Source organism: Sciurus vulgaris (assembly GCF_902686455.1).
Source record: "Sciurus vulgaris genome assembly, chromosome: 14".
NCBI lineage: Eukaryota > Metazoa > Chordata > Mammalia > Rodentia > Sciuridae > Sciurus > Sciurus vulgaris.
The window spans coordinates 37,473,108-37,481,959 of record NC_136475.1 but is presented as its reverse complement, the minus strand read 5'-3'; positions in this window follow the sequence as shown (position 1 = coordinate 37,481,959).

Sequence of the window (8,852 nt, the reverse complement as noted above, 5' to 3'; positions counted from 1 at the left end):
AGAGCAGACAATGATGTAAAGGTAAGATGACACTTTGATGAGAGAATAGCAGTTGTTCTCAAAGGGAAGATCCCAGAGAGCAACAATACAGCAGCACCTCAGAATTTTTGAGAAATGCACATCCTTTCATTTCACCCCCAAAATACTCACCAGCATTTCTAGGGGTGAGGCTTAGCAATCACAATTTCAACAACCCTCTAGAGAGCCTGACACATAGTAACAGAACAACAAACAGCTTGCAAAGATATTTTCCTTTTTCTTTCAACAAAATCAGCCTGTGTAGAATGTATCTACACAATACAGGGCTAATCTCCAATATCAAGTACAAAGTTGACAAATAGAAAGACAATATTCAGGCACCTAACTGTCCCAAGCATTTGGTTCTTTGAAACCATTCAAACTTGCTGCCAGTTGGCAGAAGAATCATGATTAGGAGGTCAAAATTCTTAACAAACACTTTAGTAAGGAGCCTTTTACTCCTAGAGGCAGTAACTATCACTTTCAAGTATTTAGTCATTTCATTCTTACAACAGTTACCTACTTGACCTACATTTATTGAAATAGTTTAGTATGATATTTTTTTTCTTTTATACCAGCATATTTAACTAAAACATAATGTGAAAAAAATTAAGTTTCTATGAGCATGCTATACATTTTCAAATAGAACTTGAGAATAAAAGAGCTCAAGGGGATAACTGACTTTTAAAGTTTTAGAGCAACTAGTTATGAATAATAATAGCTGATGCTTACTAAGTCATGACTGACAGATTGTGGAGATGTGTATGTGTTTGTACATATGTGTGTGCATGCATGTGTGTATGTATACATACATGTGTGTCTACATGTGTATGTATACATGCATTTGTAGTCAGTTTATCCTCAAAATAGGGATATGTTATTCTTATTTTTATATGGGAAAAGTGAGGCATTCATAGGTTACGTAGTTTGCTTAATGTCATAAGCAAAGTAGAAGAAGAACCATTTTTACAAGAAAGATGATCCCAAGCTCTTAACCATAACAACGAACCACACTCCATATTTGAGCAGGAGCTCACCATTAAGAAGCAAAAATCTCCATGGGATCATCTGATAAATATTAACTAGTTTGTGAAAAGAGATTTGCTTCTTAAGGGAAAATCACCACTGTAGACTGTGGAATATCAATTGAGATTTAAGTAAATGTTTCAATTATCAAAATTAGGATTTTTTTTTAAATTGATTTTTAAAGTCAGAAAAACAAAGGAAAAGTGTAACATTTGAAACAGTATAATAATTGCAATAACAATTCTTTGCAAGTCTGAAGCATTTTGTATAAATTTATTTTTGAAATACCAAAATATTGTAAATTGTAACCACTTATGATGACAATCTAAGTCAGATTGCAGGTACATATGTGTATGTAGGTATATATGTATTCACAAGTATTCTTGTACAAATTTTCTATTTCAACATATAATAAATATAAATAGGTATTTCATTGTTCAGAGATTGTATTATAAATATTCATTCAAGTGTTGTTAGGTATTACAAGAGTTTAGAAATATGAAGCATATCTGTCCAGTTACAAGCAGTGTGACTCATAGTTACTTTTCCATATACATAAGGCACAAAGTTGCAGAAATGTGTTGGGGTAATAAAAAAGAGTACTATTACAGCTGAACTCTCACAATCCAATTACCTTACCTGTAAACATTGCTGCATTAACACAGGACCTTTTGGGGGCACCTCATATCCAAACCAAAACAGATGCTTTTGAGATTGCCCAGGTAACAGTAGATGGAGGTTTGGATTAGAGTCTTTCAAGCAACAAAGGCATCTTTCCAGGAATATAATGAATATGTATAGAGATAGGTGTTGGTAATAGGTTGGGAAATGTCCCAAAGTCAAATTCTAACAGTTTTTTAGATATCGTTTGCAAACACACACACACACACACTCTGTAAATGAGATAACTGAATCAATTTCTGGTCCATATTCTTTTAGTAATTTGATGACAACTCATTTGCTGGTAACAACTGCATCATTTTATGTTATCCAAAATATGAAGCTTTTGTAAAGTTTGAGTTTTGGGTTATAATCTCCAGAATCCCAGTTGACAACCATCTTTAAGAACCAGGTAAAACACTTAAGTAGCAATTTGCAACTATTGCCTCACAGCAATAAACAACTAAAACAACAACAAAATCTTTTTTTTTTTTTCTAGTTTCCTTGAAGAACAGCTTAATTGAACTCTTTATTTGAACATCCCTTAAGTAGTGTGGTCTTTAAAATTGGTGACTTTAATAATTAATATATTTAAGACAACAGAATCTGGCTGAAAATCAAGATGTACCAAAGTATTATTTTCTCTTAACCCTCCAACTTCCATGCAAATTTTCTAAACTTACTTTCAAATTTTAATAGAGAAAATAACTTTGCAGCACATAGACATTTTAAATAACTGTCAGCTTTTTTTTTTTCCTATAGATCATTTCAGACTGGCTTTTGATATCTTCCAGTATCCTTCTCTAATTATGTGAAAATTTTCTCATTTGTTTTTTGTCCATCCCCAAGAATAACCCTTTTACCAACAATACAAGCCATTCTATACAACTTCCTCTTTGTTTTTCCCTGTGAAGAATTATTTTTCCTCCCTCTTCCTAAGTGAATCCTATCAGTTTTCAGAAGTGATCCTCCATTCCTAACACTCCTTCTTTGACCTATACTCAGATTCATCTTCCCAAACAATACTTTGCATCCTGTAATCTAAACTCATTCACAATTAACCCCACCATTTGCTTTACCTTATATGTTTTATTATTTCAACTAGATTTTTCTTCTCTACCATGATGGGTAACATCATCTTCTCTATTTGACAACTTTGTTCAGTTCTTACCCAAGTGATGGAAACACATTATGGATCGACATACTAAGGCATTTTCTTTAAAATTTCCGTCTTTGGATGAGGTAATTAAGTGTAGCTGAAAGCCTCTACTCAAAATGCTATCTGAATTCATGGGCTCCACATCCTCAGATTCAACCAGTCATGAATCAAAAATACTTGAGGGCTGGGAAAATAGTTCAGTTGGTGGAGTGCTTGCCTTGCAAGTGCAAGGCCCTGGGTTCAAATCCCCAGCACTGAAAAAAAAATTACTTCTGTATTGAAAATGCAGGCCTTTTTATTATTTTCTAAATGATTCAGTATAACTACTGTTTGCAGAGCATGTATATTGTATTAGGTATTCTAAATATAGAGATGATTTAAAATATAAGGATATGCAGGTTATATGCAAATAATATTCCATGTTACATAAGGTACTTGAACAATGCAGAGTTTGGTATCTGATGGGGTCCTAGGACTAATCCTCTGTGATGATTGTTATGGGTTTATTTAATGAATTGATTTAAATAATGCCTTTTGTTTATTTTTAATGAGCTTTTAAATAGCTACTATGTTTAAAATATCAGAATAAACATACAGAAGATAAATATAATGCAATAAAATAAACCACCAGAGAATTCCATTGATATACAGACAGTAATCAGAATTTTTTCTTTATGAGACATATCTAAAGACCATTTCGAATTCAGTTAATTTAGAATGGACTAACCTGTGTTTGACTGCATACACTGCAATTGTTCTGGATGTGCTCCAGGTGTTCCTCATCATCCTTGAATATTTTGAACTCCACTTCAGTGTTCCATAAGACAAGGTACAATTACAATTTACTCTTCTTCAGTTCATCTCATTTCCAGAACCACATTACTTACCCTTTCCCAGTCATATATCCCAAACTTCCATTCAAAATTAGTTTCTGAGAAAATGTAAATGAATTACAATTATACCTGAAAGCACAACTAAATTAGGTCAAAACCTTGTTAACTACAGGAGAATCAATTCGCAGGCATTGGAATCTGGGTGGAAGACAAACCAATGCTGGGACTAGAATAAATTACAGCACAATGTGCAGAATAGGAATCAAGTATGTTTAACAGGTAACAGTTCCATGCAAAGGAGGAAGAGTTTGTGTAGAGATCTACACAAATCTGAGAATCCTGAATGCTCATGATGGTGGTGAGCAGTTGGTATTGTGTATCCCTGAACAGGTCATGGGGCAATAACCATCAGAGGTGGTATATTTCTGAGAAATTTAGAAATGTATAATTTGTGAAGATAAAATCTCGGCCCTCTGAGAAACACGCGTGCGCGCGCACACACACACTCACATACACACACACACACACACAGAACCAGAACATTAGAAGAAACTCAGGCTCTAGCAACAAAGCAAGGCTTGATCATTATAACTTGGTTACTTACAAGTCAAAACCAGATGATTTCATAAAGTTGAAATCCTTTTAAATAAGATATGGAGAGTTTAAATACTTCAATATTACCCTTGATTGGATAGAGGTTGTACTCGAAGATAAGAGCCAAAAAACACTGACTGTAGGAAAAGAAAATAGGATGGCTATTAGCAAAGATCCAATACATTCTAAAATGTATTGGTGGATAGCATTATATTTGTTAGGTAGTAAAATTGTCTTGATAAAAGTTTCTTAAATCTCTAACATCTTCTGAAATTATGCTAGTCCAAAGGAGCTGCTATGCAAGATCTTTAGAATATTTACCTCCAGAATAATATTAACAAAATAAATAATATAATCTATATGACACTGGATTTCAGCCCACTCTTAACATGTTAAAATGTTATATTATGACCTCGCTTTGAACAAAATTCTCTATACAAAAATGAAAAGGCATCTCACATAAAATGTATCTTTATACAACCTTTTCTCTTATAAAACAAAAACTTATACCTAGGAAGTTTTCAACCTAGAAAGAAAGAAAACCAGAGACATTAAATTATTTCTCTGAGGTAAAAATGCCAGTCTCTTCAATTCCAATCACATATATCCAACTTTCACAAAAGTCTGATATTAGAGGCCACTCCAATGTCTCACAGTATTATAGAATTTCCTATGACATTAGAACTTTCGTATCTTCAAGAGATGATTATGATGATGATGATGATGATGATGATGATGATGATAATGATGATGACAAGCATGAAAATGTATGCCAGCTACTATTTAGTTAAGAAAAATAATTCAGGGCACACCTTCTTTATTATTATATTTCACATTGATGAATTTCCACTGTAAATGGTATTACTATATTTTATCAATCAGAAAATGAACTCAAAGTATTTTATTAATTTCTTTGAGGTTCCACAGCAGGTAAGTAGAAGTTGTTTTGCAAATTTAGGCCCGAGTCTATGATGTGGAACTTATATTCCAGGAAATGAGAAAAAAAGCATTGTTTCTCCTCTAAAGGATATAAAATTTTATCATGCATGCTTCTCCCCAACTTATTCCCACACAGATACTTGAAAGCTTATCCAGATATGTCCACAGGCCCCAGGAGAGCATTAAGACATAATCTTAAGGCATGGTATGGCTTAAATATATATTGTCAAATGTCCCTGGTAGTAATTAACTAGAAAGAACTTGTTTATATCATTGGCAGAACCTTGTAAATTATCTATGGCGATGAGAAAGGCAAGAGAAGCTCGTATCATTGAAAAAGTGGAAAACCAATCTGTAGACTGAGATGGCAACAGATGTTAAGAGTCAGATATCAGATTCCAGATATTTCATACCCAATTTGCCATTGAAGCAACCATTATGATGTCAGAAAGGAAAAAAAAATTTCCAACCGTTCTTAAATAAGTCAATCACTTGTTTTAGTCAGCTTTTTCACTGCTGACTAAAATCCCTAACAACAAACAATTTTAAGGGAAGAAAGGTTTATTTAGGGACTCAGAGTTTCAGAGGTCTCAGTCCATGAACCAGCTCTATTCCTTGGGACTCCAGGTAAGGCAGAACATCATGGTGGAAGAGTGTGGTGGAGGGAAGTAGTTCACATGATGGACAGGAAGCAGGGAGAGAGAGACTCCAACCACCAGATACCCAATGTATATCCCAAAGGCATGGCCCCAATTACTCACCTCCTCCAGACATACCCTACCTGTCTTCAGTTACCACAGATTTAATCTCATCAGGGGGATTAATTAACTGATTGGCTTAAGGCTTTCATAACCCAATCATTTCTCCTGTAAACATTCTTGCATTGTTTCACACATGAACTTGTTGGTGACACATAAAATCTAAACTGTAAAACTTGTTAAGAGTCCAAGAAAAAATTTAAGTGCCCACTTTGATTATCCCCCACAAATAGATTGAGGAAATCAAGCTATTCTGAAATCATGCAGCATGCAGGCAATCAGGCACATGCATTGTCATTTCATGGAGTAGTCAACAAAATTTCACACTGATAGAGTGACTTGTTCAAAGTCATATAAGTTGCAGTGGTAGCATCACTAAATGCACATGTTCTTTTTCTTAATGCAGGATTGTTGTGGACTAAATTGTGTTCCCCACAGTGTGATGGCATTTGGTGATGTGCTCCTGGAGGTCCTCAAGCTTAAATGAAGTCCTTAGGGAAGAGCCTCCATGAGGGCATTAGTACCCTTATACAAAAAGACACCAGAGAGTGTGCTTTTCCAGATGAGGATAGAGTGAGAAAGTGGCCATCTGAAAGTCTGAAAGAAAGTCCTCTCTACAAATTGGTCCACATCTTGATCGTAAACTTCCTAGTTTCCAGAACTTTGAGAAAATATATTTCAGTTACTTAAGCTATTCAGTCTATGATACTTTTGCATGATAGCTGGGGTTGACCAGAATAAGGACCTGTTCCCCCTTCTCACTGCTTGACTGTGTGAAAACCAAGGGACCCCAGGCTGGGAAGAAGGAGTCTAAAGGCAACATTCCTAATCTCTTTCTGCTTAGACATCTGCTGTGATTTGAATGTGTCCTCTCCAAAATTTGAATGTTGCTAATGTGATGTATTATGCGGCCAGTGCTTTAAGTAGTGGCTGGGGTAGCTGCTCCCTCTTGAATGGGATTAAAGTTCCTATGAAAGAAATTTCAGGCAATATTTGGTTGACTTGCTATTCCATCTTCCTCAATGTGAAGACAGAACTCCTCCTTGTGGAGGATGTAGCAATTAAGGACACTTGGAAGCAGAAGATGGATCTGACCAGGTAAGACAACCTACTGACCTCTTGATGTTGAATTCCCAGCCTACAGAACTGTGAAGAAATAAATATCTGTTCTTTACAAATTATTCATTCTCAGGGATATTATGGCAAACCATACATTCTATAGCAATATCCCTCTCAACAATACCCCTAGATTTCATTTCCTCTTTCATCTCAAGGGGCCTCCTCCAATAAGCGTTCACTGTAGTACAGGTGACAAGACTCTGAAAATGGTCCTCAGAAATCTTTACCCAGTCTAAGAAGAGATCTGTGTTCTGTAGTTGAGCTTCTAATAAGGTCTACTGATATTCTTCCTGAAGTATATTACCCCCTCTTTTCAGACAAGTGCCATTAAAGAATATCACCACAAAAGAAAATTATTTTAAAAGTTAACTAAGTTGATAACTTCCATTTTAACTTCCTCTTTTGCTCATAAACCAAATGAGAGTACATCTCTGCTTTAAGGATCATTTACATAGAAGTTCATAATTTTTTTGTTTATTTTAAATTTTTTCCATATTCTTTTTTTTGGGGGGGGGGTACTGGGGATCGAACCTAGGGCCTTGTGCTTACAAGGCAAGCACTCTACCGACTGAGCTATCTCCCCAGGCCCTCCATATTCTTATTAGTGCATTATAGTTGTAAATAATGGTGGAATTTGTTGTTATATACTCATATATGTACACAACATAGCAATATAATTTGGCCAACATCATTCCTCAGTATTTCCCTTATTCCTCACCTCCTCCCTCCCCATGTTCACTTTCCTCTACTCTGCTGATCTCGCTTTAATTTTCATGAGATCTGACTCCACCTTTCTTTTCTGTTTTACTCTCTAGTTTCTGTGTATGCCCCTTGACCTTGTAAGTTTGGTTTCTTTCACTTGACATAATTGTCTCAAATTCCATCCATTTTCCTGCAAATTATATAATCTCATTTTTCTTTATGGTTGAATAAAACTCCTTTGTGTACATATACCACACTTTCTTTATCCATTCATCCACTGATGGACACGTAGGCTGGTTCCATAGTTTAGCTGTTCTGAATTGTGCTGCTGTAAACATAGATATTCATTAATCACTGTCATATAATGACTTTATTTCTTTAGGATAAATACTCAGGAGTGGTAAATGTGGGTCATATGATAGTTTCAACCCTAATCTTTTGAGAAAACTTCATACTGATTCCCATAGTGCTTGGAATATACACATTTTTAATTTGAAACTATTTGAAGCAGAAAACAAATGGTGAGCACATTGTAGTGAATGATGGATGACAAGAACTGACAATTTTATTTTAAAATATATTTTTCTAATATTGCATGCTAGACTTCACTTCCAGTGATATTGAATATAAATTTCCACCATTAAAAATACTTAATGGAATATTCATTTGCCCTTGGAATGGAAAAAGTCATTTACAAATATTCCTTACTTTTTATAAAATATCCCCAAAAGATTACCAATATGAAGTGAAATATGGCAAAAGAACTATAGTGTTTTTTTTATTGTTATTCTAACAAAACATTGGCCCCAGAAATAGTTTCCTAAAATCATTGCCTCCAAAAATGCACTTGGTTCCAGATTTTTAATCAGACCAACTCATCTTTTCCAATATCAACATTTCTCTTAAGCTCTGAAGACCTGGGCTAAACCAATGCATTACCCAAAACTGTTTTTTAAAGAGGACATGACATCTCTGAAGATGATGATTCTAATCTCAAAAGGGGCAGGGTATTGACCTCACCTACTTATCTTTTCACTCAATTTT